Raw genomic sequence first — 18,237 nt, 5'->3', positions numbered from 1 at the left:
GGTGAGATTACTATTTATGTATGTTATTATATCTTGTACTCTGGAGTATAACAGTTGCAGTTTAGTTTAAAGTTTATTAAAGGGGTCCGCAGACTTAGAATGATATATTAAATCTAAGGGGGAGATGATAGAACAAGGAACTGAGTTTGGCTCTCATATTCTAGTAGTGATGCTAGTGAGTTTTAAAGAAGAACTAGGGGAGGAAGATGCCCGACCCATTCTTATTTTTGTACAAAATTTTTTACTTCAGTCATCACGACATCTACTCTTGACTTACATGTCAGTTTTATGATTTTAGCTCATATTCTTGTACTTTTCATAGAATTAATTATGCCCCCAGTTCCTAGTATAAAGAGTTCCAATTCACTTAAAAGTACAAATAATATTCCATGAATTTATGAACTCCAAACTCAGGTCATGCAGCTCGCGACTCATGTACTCATGCTTTACAGTATAGTCAGTTCCCATAACTCATGGGGCACCCTTAATGACCAATGAAAATACATATTATGTCATGTATATCCTCATTTTAGATCTTTTTAATGAATTCATGTCATTGATACCCTATTCTTCAGGCCTTGGTTAAGTGTCAAAGTTATGTGTAGTCTTCTTTCATGCTTTAGGTCCTCATGTTCTAACCATTCATTGACCTTCCCAAATGAAATGATTGTGGTGATGAAAAATTATTTAGATAGGAGAGAGTAAATGTTTCTTCTTGGTAAAGATCAATGTATGCTTGCTTTATCTAAGGCTATAAGTATGAAGAAAGATTAAGGAAAATCTTTTGGTATATGTCATAGTTAGTTGATAATTCTAGGAGTTTCTTCTTGGGGATAGTGGATGAAAGTTATTATTGATAGAGATATTAGAGAATATGGGAAAATTCTTAGGTGTGTTGGTTTCCTAGAAGTTCATATGTGGTTATATTGATAAGCTTGAATGTTAAGTTGATAAATAAGTAGACAAATGCATTGTGCCCTAGTGAATTCCTAGTAAGAGTTTGAAGTTAGTTATTGAAGTGGTAAGGAGTATTAGATCCCTAAACCCATAGGATATTGAATCTATGGTTTAGACAAGTATTATGTTGTTATGTGTAGTACCTTGTGACTTTAATTTAGGCTTGAACATGGTGAGACAATTTACTTCAACTCATACTTTAGAAGATAGATTATCTGCCATATCTTGTTTTGATGAGGATTAGGTGACAACAAGGGACCATTTCCCTTGGTCTTCATGGAAATATATAGCTGTCACATAGCCTGCATAGTTTTTCATCTAGTGTAACAAACTGCACAAGTGAGATGTTTACCAATTAGGAAACTTGGCCTAATAAAATTTCTACCCTAATCAATTTTCCACTATAAAAGGTAAAGAATGCTTCTTCTTTGAGTAGTTTTTGCAATCTGATTATTCTAAAGAGAAATTGGCAAAAACTCAAATATTTCTAAGGTCCCAAACCTTTATGTGATGAGAGAGTATGTGTTCTTGAGTTGAGTCTTGGTGTGTAATTGAATGACTCATGTTGTAAGAGTAACATTTTTCTTGTTTTTCTTGAGAGATCCTTGGTAGGGTTACCTGAGTTAATATTCATTCGAGTTAATCAATATCAAGGTGAGTTCTTGGCAGAGTTGTCAAGGTAGGCTTGTAGTAGAGTTATTAAAAGTAGGTGGAGTCTAGAGTTAGTGATCTTAGGTGTATTTATAAGTTCAAACACCGCTATTTACCCATATTTAGACTTATTTTGGGAACAAAAAGTGTGCTAATTATATTGAAGTGTGAGTTAAATTGAGTTTCATGGCTAACTGATATGATTAGAAATACAAGATTAATTTCCCATAGATTTGGAAGAAAATGAGATGCGCATAATGAAGAGATGAAAGATCATATAGATTAAAGTAAAAAAATATATAGGGATGCATGGGAGTAAAGAGAAAAGAAAGGAACTGAGGATTGACGAGGTGAAAGAAAGGAATTGGAGTAAAATTTCAGTGACACGATGCGATCTCAACGCGTCGCATCGACTGGTAAGATTTTTGCCTTAGAAAAAATTTGAAAAACAAGTTCTAATGCATCAACGCGATGTCAATGTGTCGCGTCGATGCTGATTACTTTGACACTTAAAAAAATTTTGAGGAGCAAATTCCAGTGACACAATGTGATCTCAACGCATCGCGTTGAGTGGTGAAGATTTTGACTTAGTTTTATTTTTAAAGATGACTTCCAGTGTGGCAATACGATGTTGATGCGATACGTTGGTTGGATCAACGCAATTAGTGATGCATTGCGTCATGGCTTCAGATCTGGTAAAATTTTCCCAAGTATAAAAGGAACACATGAGCACAATTCCAAAGACTTTTTGGCAAGCATTGCAGTGGTGGAAAAACAAAGAATTCTTCTTTTATGGTTTTTATTATTTCTTTTGAACTTCTTTACTTCAACACTAACTTTGGTTATGATTAATTACTTGTTTTTATGCTTAATTCAAACATGAGCAGCTAAATACCCTTGTTCTAGGGATAAGGTCAAGAACATGATTACTCTTTGATATTCTTTATAGCAATTTCATTTTGGGTTATCACTTGGGTTGTTCTTAATTTCTTGAGCTTACTATTTTAATGCATGACAACCATTAGAAATAAATTTATATTTCTATGTGAATCCGGGAGGAGAATAATAGATTAGAATGAGGAAATTAAGGAGCAAGGTTATTATCCTTTTATAAAATAAGGGATTTGAATTAGCATCTAGGATAGGGATATACCTATAAGCCTTGTTTGGTTCAATTGCAAGAAAATTACTTAATAAATCTAGAAGAATTGTTGTATCTCTGTGAGAGTTGTAGCTGAAATATTCAATAGATAAAAGATTTTAAGATGGGAGATCAAGATCGTTGTCTAAACCTTGAGAAACAAAAACTTGATAACCAATTGGACTACTATAAGAATGGAGATTTGTATGATTGATAAAAAAGCCTCAAGCCTATAATTCTTATCATAACTGTTTACAACCGCTGCTTGCTTTGCTCTGGTCATAAAATTTTATTTCTTGTTTATTAATTCACATTTTTATTCTCAAATTCAAAATCATCTTGATACTATACAACACCTAATACTCATTGTCTGAAACTAAAAGTTGGTTAAAATTCTACTTGTTTAGTCCTCGTGGGAATGATATCTGATTGTCTAAATCACTATATTACTTGAATGATCACGTGCACTTGCGTGTGAGTCTGAGTCGCAATAAGTTTCTTGCGTTGTTGCCGGGGATCTAATACAATTAGTAAATTGCTAAATTTTTGGTTTTTGATATTAAGTTTAGGTATTAACAACTTGATATTAGAGGCTGAATTTTTGAAGGTTTAGCTGAATCTAGGACTGGCGAGTGACAAAGAACTAGTAGAGTCTTTTTCAAAACCAAAGCAAATCTTCAACAAAGGTGAAGAAGGGCTGAACAAAGAAATAAACCAGTTGATCCAAATGCTGGGAATGTTCCACCTCCTGTCATTCCTGTTATTCCAGTTGCTCCTACTCAACAAGCTACTAGACCTGTTCGTGAGGTGGCAATCCCACTCATGAACAATGTGACGAGTAGTATTCTAAAGCCTAAACTAGGAGGTCAATTTGAATTGAAGCAGAATATAGTGCAATTGCTGAATTCAGTGGGGCAATTTCATGGCCTTTCACACAAAGATCTATAACAGCATACATAGACCTTCTTGGAAATCAGCGATACATACATTCCTGAAGGGGTGAATTCTGATTATGTCAGGTTGACACTCTTCCCCTTCTCTCTAATGGAGGAAGTAAAAAGGTGATTACATGTTGAACCACCACTATCCATCACTACATGGGAAGATCTAGCTCAAAAGTTTCTTATTCAATTCTTTCCATATGGGAAGACGACACACTTGAGGCATGAAATCTTGAGTTTTAGACAAAAGGATAGAGAGAATCTCTACCAAGCTTGGGAGAGATTTAAGGTTATGATCTGAAATTGCCCTCACCATCATCAATCTAATGATGTTCTTGTGCATACTTTCATAGAAGGATTGGAGTCAAACATAAAGATTCTCTTGGATTCAGCAGCAGGTGGACAGGCTCTTAAGAAGATATATGAAGAATTGTACACACTATTGAATCGGATTTCACAAGGGAACCCTGACTATCATTCAGACTCAGGGAGTACTCCTAAAAACGTTGCAGGGGTGTTGGAGGTAGATTAGTTAACTGCACTACAGGCACAAATTGCAGCCATGCAAAATCATATGATTACTCAGCTTAATAGCATAAAGTTGGGTGTTTCTCAACCAGCAGCAGCTACAACGAATGCAGTTCAACAAGCAAATTCTTTGTGTGAGGTTTGTGGAAGTGGTGAGCATATAGCTGATGCTTGCACGACTAATTTGGATTCTAACAATTATGTGGGGAATGCAAATTGGTAGGGACAATAAATTTTTTGTAATACTTATAATTCCAACTAGAGAAACCATCCCAATTTCTCATGGGGTAGAAATCAGGCACAAAATACAAATCAGTACAATGGATAAGTGCAATCAAATCCACAGCCAACTCAGAATACACAGGAGACTACTCAATCTAGCAATATGGAGGAATTGGTGAAGCATTTTATGGCTCAACAAGCATACTTTGCAACTAAAATTAAGACTCAACAGACACAGTTTGCAGCTGAGTTGAAGAGTCAACAATTAGTTACGAGAGATCCAGAGTTGCAATTGGGTCAAATTGCAGGAGCACAGAATACAAGAACTCAAGGAGCATTACCTAGCGATACAGAGACAAATCCTAAGCAGGTAAATACAATTACAACAAGGAGTGGGCTGCAAACTATGGAGATAGTTCAAGAATTGTTGGCCCCATAATTATTGATGAAAGTACCAAAGACAATGCAGAGAAAGAAATCAAAGAAAAAGTGGCAAGTGATGAAATTCATGTGGACAAGAAAACTCTCCCCTTACCTTTTCCTTCATCAAGATGAGGCAAGTTAAAAGAAGTTCTTAGATCTTCTGAAGCAGGTTCAAGTGAATCTTTCTCTTGTTGACATCCTATAAAGTGTGCTAAAATATGAAAAATATTTGAAACATATAGTTGCAAATAATAACTGGTTGATCGAGTATTCTACAGTTGCACTTACTTAAGAGTGCACGTCCAAGATTCAAAACAAATTTCCCACGAAGCTTAAAGATCCAAGTAGTTTTACCTTGCAGATTACCATTGGACAAACTATTTGCACACATGGATTGTGTAACTTGGGAGCTAGCATAAATCTTATGCCTATATCGTGGTACAGGAAGATGGGTCTTGGGAGTCCTAAACCCACTACTATTATTTTGCAGTTGGCAAATAGATCACTTGCCAGGCCCGATGGTATTATCTAGGATCTTTTGGTACAAGTAGGATCGTCATTCTTTCTGGTGGATTTCGTAATTCTTGACTTTGAGGATGATCCTGTGGTTCCATTTATTTTGGGACGACCTTTCTTAGCAATAGGGTAGTCACTAATTGATGTAGCAGCTGTGAAAATGACAATACAAGCACATAATAAAGTAGAAGTATGTGATGCGTACAAGGCATTGAAACTACCAGCTATATATGAGGAGTTGTCATCTATATCGGTTATTGACCATGTTTCTGCTTGGTAGTTGTTCTTGTCCGATGATCTATTAGAGCGAGCCTTAATGGCTCATGATTTGTATTTTTGTGGAAGCATTGGAATTGGTCCAGGTTATGAATTTGGCAGTGGTTGAGATGATGAAAGATCCTGTCGGACCATTAAATAGGCCAACTGGTCCATCGCCTAAGCCCTCAATTGAAGAAGTTCCTAACTTGGAGCCTAAGGTTCTTCCTTCTCATTTACAATATATTTTTCTTGGTTTTCAAGATACTTTGCCTATTATTTTTTCTGAAGGATTAACAGATATACAGGTAAAGAAAGCGATAGTAGTCTTAAAAAGAAGAAGAAAGGCGATTGGTTGGAAAATGTCCGATAGTACAGGAATTAATCTAGAATTTTACATGCACAACATTTACATAGAAGAAGGTTACAAACCAAGAGTGTAGCAACAAAGAAGATTGAATCCTATGATAAATGAGGTGGTCAGGAAAAAAGTGATCAAGTAGTTAGATAGTGGTATTGTTTACCCAATTTTCGATAGCAAATAAGTGAGTCCAGTTTATTGTGTACCGAAATAAGGAGGGATGATCATGGTAACTAATGATGATAATGATTTGATCCCCACATGCATGGTAACTTTTTAAAGGATCTATTTTGACTATCGAATATTGAATAAAGCAACCCGTAAAGACCACTATCCTATTCCTTTCATTGACCAAATGCCGGATAGATTGGTGGTGCATGAGTATTATTATTTTTTGGATGGGTACTCTGGCTACAATCAGATAATCATAGCACTAGAAGACGAGGCGAAGACCACTTTCATATGTCCATACGGTACATATGCGTTCAGACGCATGCCATTCGACCTATGTAAAGCATCTGCTACATTTCAGAGATGTATGATGGTAATATTTTATGATATAGTTAAAGGTTTCATGGAGGAATTTATGGATGATTTTTCTGTGTATGGTAATTCTTTTGATAAGTGCTTGCAGAATCTTGACAGAGTCCTAGCTCGATGCGAAGAGACAAACTTGGCACTAAATTAGGAAAAGTGCCACTTTATAATTAAGGAAGGAATTTCCCTAGGCCATAAAGTGTCATTAAAAGGACTCAAAGTGGATAATGAAGGTTGAAGTGATTGAAAAGTTGCCACATCCAATCACAGTCAAAGGAGTGTAGAGCTTTCTTGGACATGCAGGTTTCTATAGGCGATTCATTCAGGATTTTTTAAGGATTGCAAGTCCTATGTGCAAATTATTGGAGAAATATGCCATGTTTGAGTTTGGGGATAATTACCAAGCATTTTTTGAAAAACTAAAGAAGAAGTTAATTGAAGCACCTATTCTGACTGCTCTAGATTGGGAGTTGCTGTTTAAGCTGATGTACGATGCTAGTAATGTTGTTGTGAGAGATATTTTGGGTTAGAGAAGAGATAAGGTATTTCTCTTAATATACTATGCTAGCAAAGTGTTGAATGATGCTTAAGTTAATTATACGGTTATAGAGAAAGATATGATGGCAGTGGTGTGTGCATTTGACAAGTTTAGAACTTACTTAGTTGGCACAAAGGTCATTGTTCATACTAACTATGCTGCTATTAAGTATATTGTGAACAAGAAGGATGCAAAACCTCGACTGATTAGGTGGATTCTATTACTATAAGAATTTAATCTTGAGGTTTGAGATCAGAAGGGAGCTGAAAATAAAGTTGCTCACCACTTATCATGGCTAGAAAATTGAAATCATATTATTGATGACTCTCTTAGTATTAAGGAAGAATTTCCTGATGAAAAGTTATTGTCTTTCGATGCATTTGAGTTCCCATGGTATGCTAATATTGTGAATTTAATAGTATATGAAGTGTACCCTCCTGATGCCACCACACAACAAAGGAAGAAGCTGCTCTATGATTCACGTGCCTATATTTGGGATGAACCATATCTCTTCAAGAAGGGTCCAGATGGAGTTATTCGTAGGTCTATATCAGAGGCTGAATTTTCAAAGGTACTTGAAGATTGCCACTCAACTCTTTATGGTGGACACCATGGTGGTAAGAGGACTGCTAGGAAAGTGTTGGAATTAGGTTTTTTCTGGCCTACGTTGTTTAGGGATGCAATTGCTTTTGTGAAAATTTGTTATCAATGTCAAAGGTTGGGTACTATATCTAGGCATCATGAGATTACCCTTAATAATAATTTAGAAGTTGAAGTCTTCAATGTTTGGGGGATCCGTTTCATGGGCCCATTCCCACCTTTAAAGGCAATTTGTACATTCTTGTAGCGGTTGACTACGTCTCTAAATGGGTGAAGGATATAGCTAGTCCAACTAATGATGCAAGAGTGGTTCTGAAATTTATAAAGAAGAACATATTTTCCTGATTTGGTACACCTAGAGAAATAATTAGTGATGGAGGTACGCAGTTTATCAATACTTGGTTCAAAAATTTTCTTGTTAAATATGGTGTTAGGCACAAGGTTGCTACTGCGTACCATCCCCAAACTAGTGGACAAGTTGAGGTGTCCAATCGGGAGATTAAGCAAATACTTTAGAAGACTGTGAATGGGCTGTGAAAAGATTGGCCTAAAAAGTTGGATGATGCACTTTGGGCATACCGTACATCTAACAAGATGCCTATTGGTATGTCCCTTTATTTCTTAGTTTAATGTAAAGAATTACATTTGCCTGTGGAGCTGGAACATCAAGATATTGGGCCGTGAAAAATCTAAATATTGAGATAACTGCCATGGGGGAGAAACAGTTATTGCAGCTGAATGAGCTTGATGATTTTAGGCTTTATGCCTATGAAAATACCAAACTATATAAGGATAAGACCTAAATATGGCATGCTAAACAAATTCAATAGAGAGTATTTGAACCCGAACAACTTGTTTTGTTGTTCATATCAAGGCTTAAGTTGTTTTCAGGTAAATTATGATTGAAATGGTCGGGATCTTTTGAGGTGGTGCGCATGACACCTCATGGAGCTGTAGAGTTGTAGAATAGAGATAAGACAAAAAAGTTTCTAGTGATTGGACATTTTGTTAAGCATTATTTGGTGATCATCCGGATAAGCATAAGGAATCTATCACTTTTACTGATGTGTGATGCTGAGGTAAGTCATGCCACGATGTAAAATAAGGAGCTTGGTGGGAGGTAACCCACAAATGTAATGTAATAGGTAGTTTAATTTTTAGTAGTGAAGAATAAAAAGAAAAAATATAAAAAAATGAGTCATGCCACGACTGAAAATAAGGTGCATGGTGGGAGGAAACCAACTTTTTCTTATGTAATTTTGTTGTTTTTGATTGATGTGCAGGAATAATAAATTTGGTGGAGAAAGAGAAGAAGAGAATATGGAGAACATGGGCTTTTGAGTAAGTAAATAGTTGTTTCATGGTGAGAAAAAGGTAAGGGATAAGAAAAGATACATTAGGTATGGGAAATTTAGCCTTAGAAAAGTTTTTGGATGCAATTTTTAGTGGACCGATGCTATCGTGGTGCGTCGTGTCGATGTATGTAAATTCCACACTTAGAAAATAATTTCAAGGCTATTTTTAGTGAATCAAAGTGATTCTGATGCATCACGTTGGTCCATCAATGCGTTTCCCATTGCACCGCGTCGGTCGGAATGTAGGAAACACTTAGAGTATTTATTTAATGTAACTTTTAGAGAATCAACACAAACTTGATACGTTGCATCGATTCTTCAACACGATTCCTAACGCGTCGCGATGCCTTTATCCAGCGGTGAAAATTTTTAAACCTAATTTACCCCTCTATAAATACCTTACCTTACCTATTTCCGTTCTACTCACCTAACCTAGCTGCACTGCCCCAATTTTCCCCAAAGCCCTAAACTTGCTCCCTTCATAATTTAGTCAATTTTGAGCAACAACAACAAGTTCTCAACTTTATCTTCACTCTTGTTAACTAAGCACAGGTAAGTTTTGATTATATTTTGTGTTTAAGTCTTATGAACCCATGTGATTTACTATTTTTATAAGTTTTGTGTTCTGCTAATTTCATTAAAATAATAGTGAAATAATCTAGGGTTAGGTTTAATTAATTTGAACTTTCATTGAATGTTAAGTGTTAAAATTATGTGAGAACCTTAGGAGGTGATGATGATATGTTGTTATGGGATTGATATTTCTTATGTGGGAAGCAAGTATATTCTAAAATAGGAATCATGGATTAACTGATTCGGTTCCTCAAAGGGTTTGAGCTATAAATTGATTGACAATTGCGTGTTTTGCTGTACTATGTGTTGAAATTCAATACGGAGTTGCTTGGTTCACTATATAATAGAAACTAAGTATGGGGTGGATTTCAGTTCAACACCACCTTAGTGGTAGCTATAAAATGCCTTGACTGAAGTGTACTTAAAGTGAGCAATGAGAATTGTCTGAATTGTAATGAAAGTGAGATGAAATTTGTGCCCGATGCTAGAAAATTGATGATGCTCAATATACGAAGGAAATTAAGTATGGGGTGGATCTCGATTTAACACCACCTTAGTGTTAGGTATATATGATAGAAATGAGTGTTGTTGATTTGGATTTAGAAGTGACATAGGAAAAGCATGTATTAAATTATTAAGGGGGAGTAATGTGTTAATGAAGGGATATGCGTCGATAAAAGATGTTTAGTACTTAAGCCATGTACTGAAACTGTTAAGTGTCCCAAATACAAAATGTCTTCATGTGTTATTGATGGATTAATAATTATAAGAATTATGAATTAGAAAGGGGAAGTTTGAGTAACCAAGTCATTCACATTTAATACTTGTTTTATATGTTGTGGGCTATTATGTTTAATAGGTACAATGTCGAGCAGCCACCAATCAAGAAACAAAGGTAAAAATGCATCTGGACCATCCGAGCCTAGGCATAAGAGGAGTCATGACGCCAATAAGGTACCTGCAGCCCCACATGTTCTTAGGTGGCAAAAGAGGTTTGGAACCAAGGCTGCAGTTGCAGAAGGATGAAAGTGGTACTCGCAGTATAAAGAGTAAAAATATCCAGTTGATTAATTTATCAACAGGGTAAGTTTAATGAAGGACTATCCTTTGATGGTGAGAAAGATAGAGGCACAGCACACCACATGCATTTTCTCTTCGAGCAACCAGGTCCCTGCAACTTGAACTTAGTTCAAGAATTCTATGCAAACTGGAACCCGAAAGATTTAGAGGTTGAGGTACGTGGGCAAGTTCTAACTTTCACTACAAACACTGTTAATGAGCTGTTAGGTGCACCCCATGTGGATCCAGAGTCAGTGAAGACAATGATCATTGAGCCTCCCTATCAGCATATCCATTATCTCCTATGTGGAACTAGATCTACGGTGAGGTGGATTTACCATAAAGAGGGAGGTACGTATTTTTCACTTCCATTTGCTCACTTGAACAGGAAGGCATATTTATGGGATAGGATCATCTATGCCTATCTGGTTCATGGAAAATATATGACGGAGGTGACCCGTGATAGGGTATGTCTTATTTATGATTTGGTAAGAGATAATATGGATGTAAATGTGGGTGCTATTATTTTATCTGTGACAAAAAGGCTTAATTTTTAGGAGGTAGGAGATATGGATTTGGTGGATTACTAATAAGATTTTCGAGGCAACATGGTATGCCCGAAGAGGATGCAGACTATTTATCGCTTGTGGGTAACAAGCCACTCGATATCTCTCGCACCAAGGCACCAATTCCTTATGTTGTTAATTTGACTATGCCTGAGCATAATGCTCGCTCTGATGAGATCACAGCCCATAGTATGGGCTAACTATGCTATAATTAAGGACTGGGGGGCGTCCAGCCACCCAATAAGAGATTCGTGCAGTAGAGCTTGACTATCCTCTAGGACATCATGCTCGGACATTGCTTCACATTGGGCTTGACTTTGATGAGCCGGTTAATGATGATGTCCCTAAAAATAAGAAAGGCGTATGGCTTGTTCTGATGATGAGTCTAAGGAAGAAGAGCAGTCTGATGATGGTGACTCAGGTGCTAATTTTGGTGAAGAAAATGCTGATGATGTGATGGCCATGGTAACATTCGATTGAGCAGGGAGTACCAGCCATCCTGCATTATGCTTAATTGCTAGCACTGGGACAGTGCTATGTTTAAGTGTGGGGTGGTTGGTCATAAATCTTCTTCATATTCATCTCTTTTATTTATTTCTAAACAATATTGGTTTTTGGTTGTGTTGGATGAATTTTTTTTTGGGTTGTAAGTTGACAATATTTCCCTTTTTGGTAATTTAGTTTAAAAGTATTTTCTTTATTTACAATATTTTATTTTCACCCTTTGTGGTAAAATTTTTAGATTACAAGTATTATATGTGCCCTTTTTGGTGAATTTCGTTATGCAACGTCATAGTTAGTTTCCTTCCCCTATGATATATAGATAACGATCGTCTTAAGGGGAGTGCGTCTTTAGAAGCTAAGAATAGTAGCTTGATTGCTACCTGTCAAAAATGTGGTGTGTTGGTCAAAATACTTCAATTTGAGTATGTTGAAACAAAATGAGATGTTTTAAAATGTAAGTCCCAACAAGTGTATTTTGGTTTGATTGGATTAATGTGGAATTTAATAAAGTACAATATCGGAACCTGCAAGGATCTGACTTGATTCTTAGCATGCACAGTATGAGTGTGTGTTTGTTTATATTCTGCATGTATAGGAATGACTAGAGATTGCCCGGTGTGTTTGTAAAGAAAAATAAAGTGTGTTAGGTGTAGGAAGTGATTTAGGCATTTCTTTGTTAACCAAATTGTAAAGACTTTGTTTACTTACCCTTATGTATAACCTTAGTTAAACCCTGTTGAGCCTATGGCCCGAATTCTTTGGTAGCCTTATATATAGCCAAATCCTTTCATTGATAGACCTTAATTTGATCCATATTTCCTAAGCACTTTAACATGAATAATGAAAAAGGGGGAATGTGAAGTACAGAGAAAGAAAAAGGTGAAAGTGAAGCTTTAGAGAAGTTATTTGCATATTTAATTATTATGGTTAGGAGTAGAAAATAATACGTGATGAAAATTACAGTTATTGCTACCCGGTTATTGTTACAGGTTCATTGTAACATAATAACTGGAAAGTTGCTTAGGTTGAGGGTGGCTACTATAGGGGTGCGTAATGAGAATTGGGATAAAAAGAAAAAGTTGAAATATGAATGATGTTGTAAAAAGAATTTACTCCTATCGTAGTATTGTTAATGTACTTAGAAAGATCTGGATGAAACAATGGAAAGTGTAAAGATGATGAAATGAAAAGATTGGTTGAAAAAATATGATTGTGATTGAAGGTAGTTATGTATTAAAGTTCTTAGGGAGATTAGTCACTATTTCTGAAATAGTTCCTACCCATCCCTTAGCCTATATTACAACCATAAAAAGACCTATTTGATCCTACATTTCAACATCTGACTATTAGTGGAGTAATACACTAAGAGCAAGCCTATGGTTCATCTCCTATTATGTACGAATTCTTTGCGAGAGCGAGTGATTAAATTTTAATATTCCCCTCTTGATTAAGATTGTTAAATTATAAGTGATACAGGGAAAATTTTATTGTTTTGAGAGTGCATGAGGATGAAAGTACGGATTACTTATTGAGTTGCCGAATTACTTGATTGTTTTAAGTTTACCAACAAATTGAATGCCATTATTGGGACAATGAAGTGTTAAATAAAGGTTCTTATTCCCAATGCTAGCATGATTCTTAGGCGGTGATAAAAATGTTTGATGATTGCGATGCTTGAAGTTGTTCAAGGACGAACAAGGTTTTAAGTGTGGGGTGGTGATCTTGGGCATATTTATATGTCCAAACACCGCTAATTACCCATATTTAGACTTATTTTGAGAATAAAAGGTGTGCTAATTATATTAAAGTAAGAGTTAAATTATGTTTCGTGGCTAACTGATATGATTAGAAATACAAAATTAATTTCCTATGGATTTGGAAAAAAATCAGATGCACATAATGAAGAGACAAAAGATCATGTGGATTAAAGTCAAAAAACATATGGAGATACATGAGAGTAAAGAAAAAAGAAAGGAGCTGAGGATTGATGAGGTGAAAGAAAGGAACTAGAGAAAAATTCCATTTACACAACGCAATCTCAATGTATCGCGTTGACAGGTAAGAATTGTGCCTTAGTAAAAATATGAAGAACAAGTTCTAGTGCATCGATGTGATGTCAATGCGTCGTGTTGATGCAGAAGTTTTTTGCCTTAGAGAATACTATGATTGAAACTTCTAGTGCATCAATGCGATGTCAACGCATCGCATCGATGCTTATAACTTTGACACATTGCAAAATTTTGAGGAGCAAATTCCAGTAACACGATGCAATCTCAACGCATCGCGTCGAGTGGTGAAGATTTTGACTTAGTTTGATTTTCAAATATGACTTCTAGTGTGGCAACACGATGTTGATGCAATGCATTTGTTGGATCAACGTGATTAACGATGCAACGCATCATAGTTTCAGATCAGGTGAAATTTTCCTAAGTATAAAAGGAACACGTGAGCACAATTCTAAAGACTTTTTGGCAAGCATAGCAGTGGCTAAAAAACATAGAATTCTTCTTTTAGGGTTCTTATTATTTCTTTTGAACTTCTTTACTTCAAAACTAATTTTGGGTATGATTAATTACTTATTTTTTATGCTTAATTCAAATATGAGTGGCTAAATACCCTTGTTCTGGGGTTGAGGTCAAGAACAGGATTACTCTTTGATATTCCTTATAGTAGTTTTGTTTTTGGGTTATCACCTAGGTTGTTCTTAATTTCTTGAGCTTACTATTTTAATGTATGACCACCATTAGAATAAATTTATATTTCTATGTGAATCCGGGAGGAGAATCATAGATTAGAATGAGGAAATTACGGAGCAAGGTTCTTATACTTTTATAAAATAAGGGATTTGAAATAGCATCTAGGATAGGGATATACCTAGAAGCCTTGTTTTGTTCAATTGAAAGAAGATTACTTAATAAATTAAGAAGAATTGTTGTATCTCTGTAGGAGTTGTAGCTGCAATATTCAATAGATAAAAGATTTTAGGTTGGGATATCAAGATCGTTGTCTAAACCTTGCGAACCAACAACCCAATAACCAATATGACTACTATAAGAATGGAGATTTGTATGATTGTTAAAGAAGCCTCAACCCTGGAATTCTTATCATAACTATTTACAACCATTGCTTACTTTGCTCTAGTCATAAAATTTTATTTCTTGTTTTTTAATTTACATTTTTATTCTCAAATTCAAAATCATCTTAATACTATACAATACCTAATACTCATTGTCTGAAACTGAAAGTTGGTTAAAATTTTAGTTGTTTAGTCCTCACAGGAATGATATTTGATTGTCTAAATCGCTATATTACTTGAAAGATCACATGCACTTGCGTGTGCGACTGAGTTGGAACAGTTAGGTTTATTAGAGTTTGTAATCAAGAGGTTGATTATAGTGGATTATTGAGTGCACATGAGGGCAAGCCATGGTTTTTCCTTCCTTGAGAAGTAGGTTTCCATATTAAATTTTTGTGTTCATTAAATTCCTTGAAAGTTTTAGCTTCCTTACAACTTTACTGTGTTATTGCATGTGACTGACTTTAAAGGACATGGTCCCTCATAGTGTGGTGCAACCCCCACGTTTTAACAATTAGTATTTGAGCAAGTAAACTCTAAAAAGTTCATACCTAGAGTGATTTATTGATCATGGTTTCTCCACCTCATATGGCAGAAGGGAATCTACCACTAGACCACTCTAATTTAATGGGCAGTACTTGGGTGGTGGAAAACCAGGATGTTTGACTTCATTATGGTTGAGAACAGTGAGCTGATGGATATAATACTTGATTGTACTTATGTTCTTTTTAGATAGGTCAAAGAAGGAGAGATAACAAGGATGGTTGACAAAAACAAGAGAGAGTTCGATTATGAAGGTCGAATGGAATTACAAGGCAAATAAATTATTTGTCTATGGAATAGGACCTGATGAGTATAACTAGATTTCTACTTTTGAAAATGATAAAGAAATCTTGGATTGCCTAAAGATAGCTCATGAGGGAACAACTGATGTAAAGGATACTAAAGTTGACATGCTGACTACTCAGTATAAAACCTTCACCATGAAAGAAGGAGAGACAATTCAAGAAATTCATAAAAGATTCACTTTTATCACAAATGAGCTACAATGTTTAGGAGAAGTGATTCCTTTGTATAAGTAAGTGAGAAAATTCTAGGTGTTCTTCCTCAGTCCATGAAAAGCAAAGTGGATGCTATTACTAATGCAAAAAACTTGAAGACTCTCAATATGTATGAGCTCATTAGTAATCTAAACATCATGAGCTCAAGAAGAAACAAGGACAAGAGAAGAAGGATGCAAAAAGGGAAAAATCTCTTGCACTGAAAGCTTCTAAATCTGAATCAAATAAAGAAGACACTAATGTTACATATTTGGAAAAATAAAATGTTAGACATATGAAGAAAAGTGGCCAGTTTCAAATAAAGGAAGTAGCAACAAAAAGAGTGGCAATGTTGAAGTTTGTCACGAATGTGGAAGTCCTGAGCATTTCACTAAGGACTATGTAATGAACAAAATGGATTATTAGGAATATCTTAAGACTGGAGGTGACAAAGGAAAGAACAGGGATCAGGTCCCTGTAAAAGAAAGAAAATATATTGTAGTTGATTATGCAATAAGGCAGGCTCTAGCAGTGTGGGGAGATTCCTTCAGTGAATCTAATAAAGCTGAGAAGGCTGATGATGTGTCCATGCTAGCTGTGAAAGAGTGTGAAGTCAACTATGATTCCTATTTTTCTCTCATGGAAAACACTGAAGATGAAGAAGAAAATGAGGTAACTCTCTCTAATATTAAGGAAAATATAGATAACTACTCTGCTAGAAAAATAAAGAAGCTAGTAAATATGTTGCTTGATTTTATGTGTGAGCTGACTACTGAGAAAACACTCTAGAAGAAAAATTAGAGAATCAGGAGCTTCAATTAATTGGTTTAACTCTCCATATTTTTGAAACAAAAAAATAGTTTTCTAAGCTAAAATCTGATAATCTGAGTTTATTGAGTCAACTGGAGAAAGTAAATGATTCTGATGATAAAGGAAAGAAAAAAACTTCAAAGCTTTAGATGAATGTTGAAAATAAATTGAGGTGTTCTCAAAAGAACCTTATGACTTCCCTCCATAAGAAGGAAGAGATAGAAAAGGACCTGGTCTGTCTATAGGAAAAACTTAATAAATTACTAAAATGGACCTCATCCTTACAATCCTTTCTAATCTAGCTGGTCAAAGTGTCAATAATAGTAAAGGGATTGGATATCAGTACAAGACCCATTCACTAGTGTATCATGGGAAAGTTGTTCCTGGTATTAGAAATAGGATCCATAAACCTCTATGTACTTATTATGGAAGAGATGTACACTTGAAGAAAAACTATCAGTATTTTGTTAGAGCTAGAATAAGCAGTACTAATTACATCTAGAAGGAGAATTATTATTCTAAGGGTTTCATGTCTTTGAAAAATGCGAAGAAGAATTCTCTACCTAGATGGGTGAAGAAAGATTCGATCACACCATTGTCCTCTTAATGGGAGCTAAAACTTAACTGGTTTACAAAATCTAACAAATGACTATGTTTATAGGTAGGAGTAGGGGAAGGTAGTCAGAAATGGTTCATGGATAACAGATGTTCAAAGCATATTACAAAAGGACTGACTGTTTCTTTCTCTAGAGATATTTCAAGGTGAAGGTGTATTCTTTGGAAATGTTAAAAAGGGATATGTTCATAGAATGGGAAAGATTGGAAAATCATCTGATCAAGCAATAGAAGATGTGTAGTATGTTAAAGGGCTCAAGTACAGTGTTCTAAGTGTTTCTCAAATCTGTGGACAAAGGCAATAAGGTCAACTTTTCGACTGATGGATGTACTATGTCAAGCTTGAAATCTAGGAAATTTATTCTCAAAGCAAAGAAAATCAAAATTATGTTTGTGGATGATTTGGAGTCGGTGGCTGATGGGAATTAACATTATTAAGTGTTCAAAGTAAAGATGCTGATTTATGGCACAAAAGGCTAGGAATTGTAAGTTCCTCTTTGCTGAACAAGATGATTTCAAGGGACCTAGTTTGTGGGATACCAAAGATAAAATTTCCAGAAAATAAGGTTTGTAATGCAAGTGTAAAGGGCAAAAAAACAAGGTTTTCCTTTAAGATGAAGAAGCAGGTGAGTACTTCTAGACCCCTAGAGATGTTGCATATGGATCTATGTGGACCTGTTAAAGTCCAAAGTACAGAAGAAAAAAAGTATGTGTTTTTTATTGTAGATGACTACTCAAGGTTCACCTGGACAATGTTCATAAGAATAAGGGATAAAACCTATTAGGTTCTGGTTACCTTTTCCAAACAAATTCAAATAATGCTGAACTATAAGATTGGTCAATTCAAATCTGATCATGGAACTGAATTTAAAAACTCCTAAGTTACAGAATTTTATGCTTAAAATGGAATCAATCATAAATTCTCTTCTCTAAGGACTCCTCAGCAAAATAAAGTAGTTTAAAGAAAGA

The 18,237-nt window shown here is 35.3% G+C and overlaps 1 non-coding gene across 1 annotated transcript; it reads right to left on the bottom strand.

Annotated features, from left to right (window-relative positions):
- Positions 1–3,904: 3,904 nt before the first annotated feature.
- LOC124890918 lies at positions 3,905–4,011 on the bottom strand. The gene has a single exon (XR_007049439.1). It is a non-coding gene; the product is annotated as a small nucleolar RNA R71 (small nucleolar RNA).
- Between the last annotated feature and the right edge of the window lie 14,226 nt (positions 4,012–18,237).

This window comes from Capsicum annuum, unplaced genomic scaffold, assembly GCF_002878395.1.
Source record: "Capsicum annuum cultivar UCD-10X-F1 unplaced genomic scaffold, UCD10Xv1.1 ctg2683, whole genome shotgun sequence".
NCBI classification, from domain to species: domain Eukaryota; kingdom Viridiplantae; phylum Streptophyta; class Magnoliopsida; order Solanales; family Solanaceae; genus Capsicum; species Capsicum annuum.
Note: the sequence above shows the minus strand (reverse complement) of the source record. Positions and strands in the feature narration are given on the sequence as shown.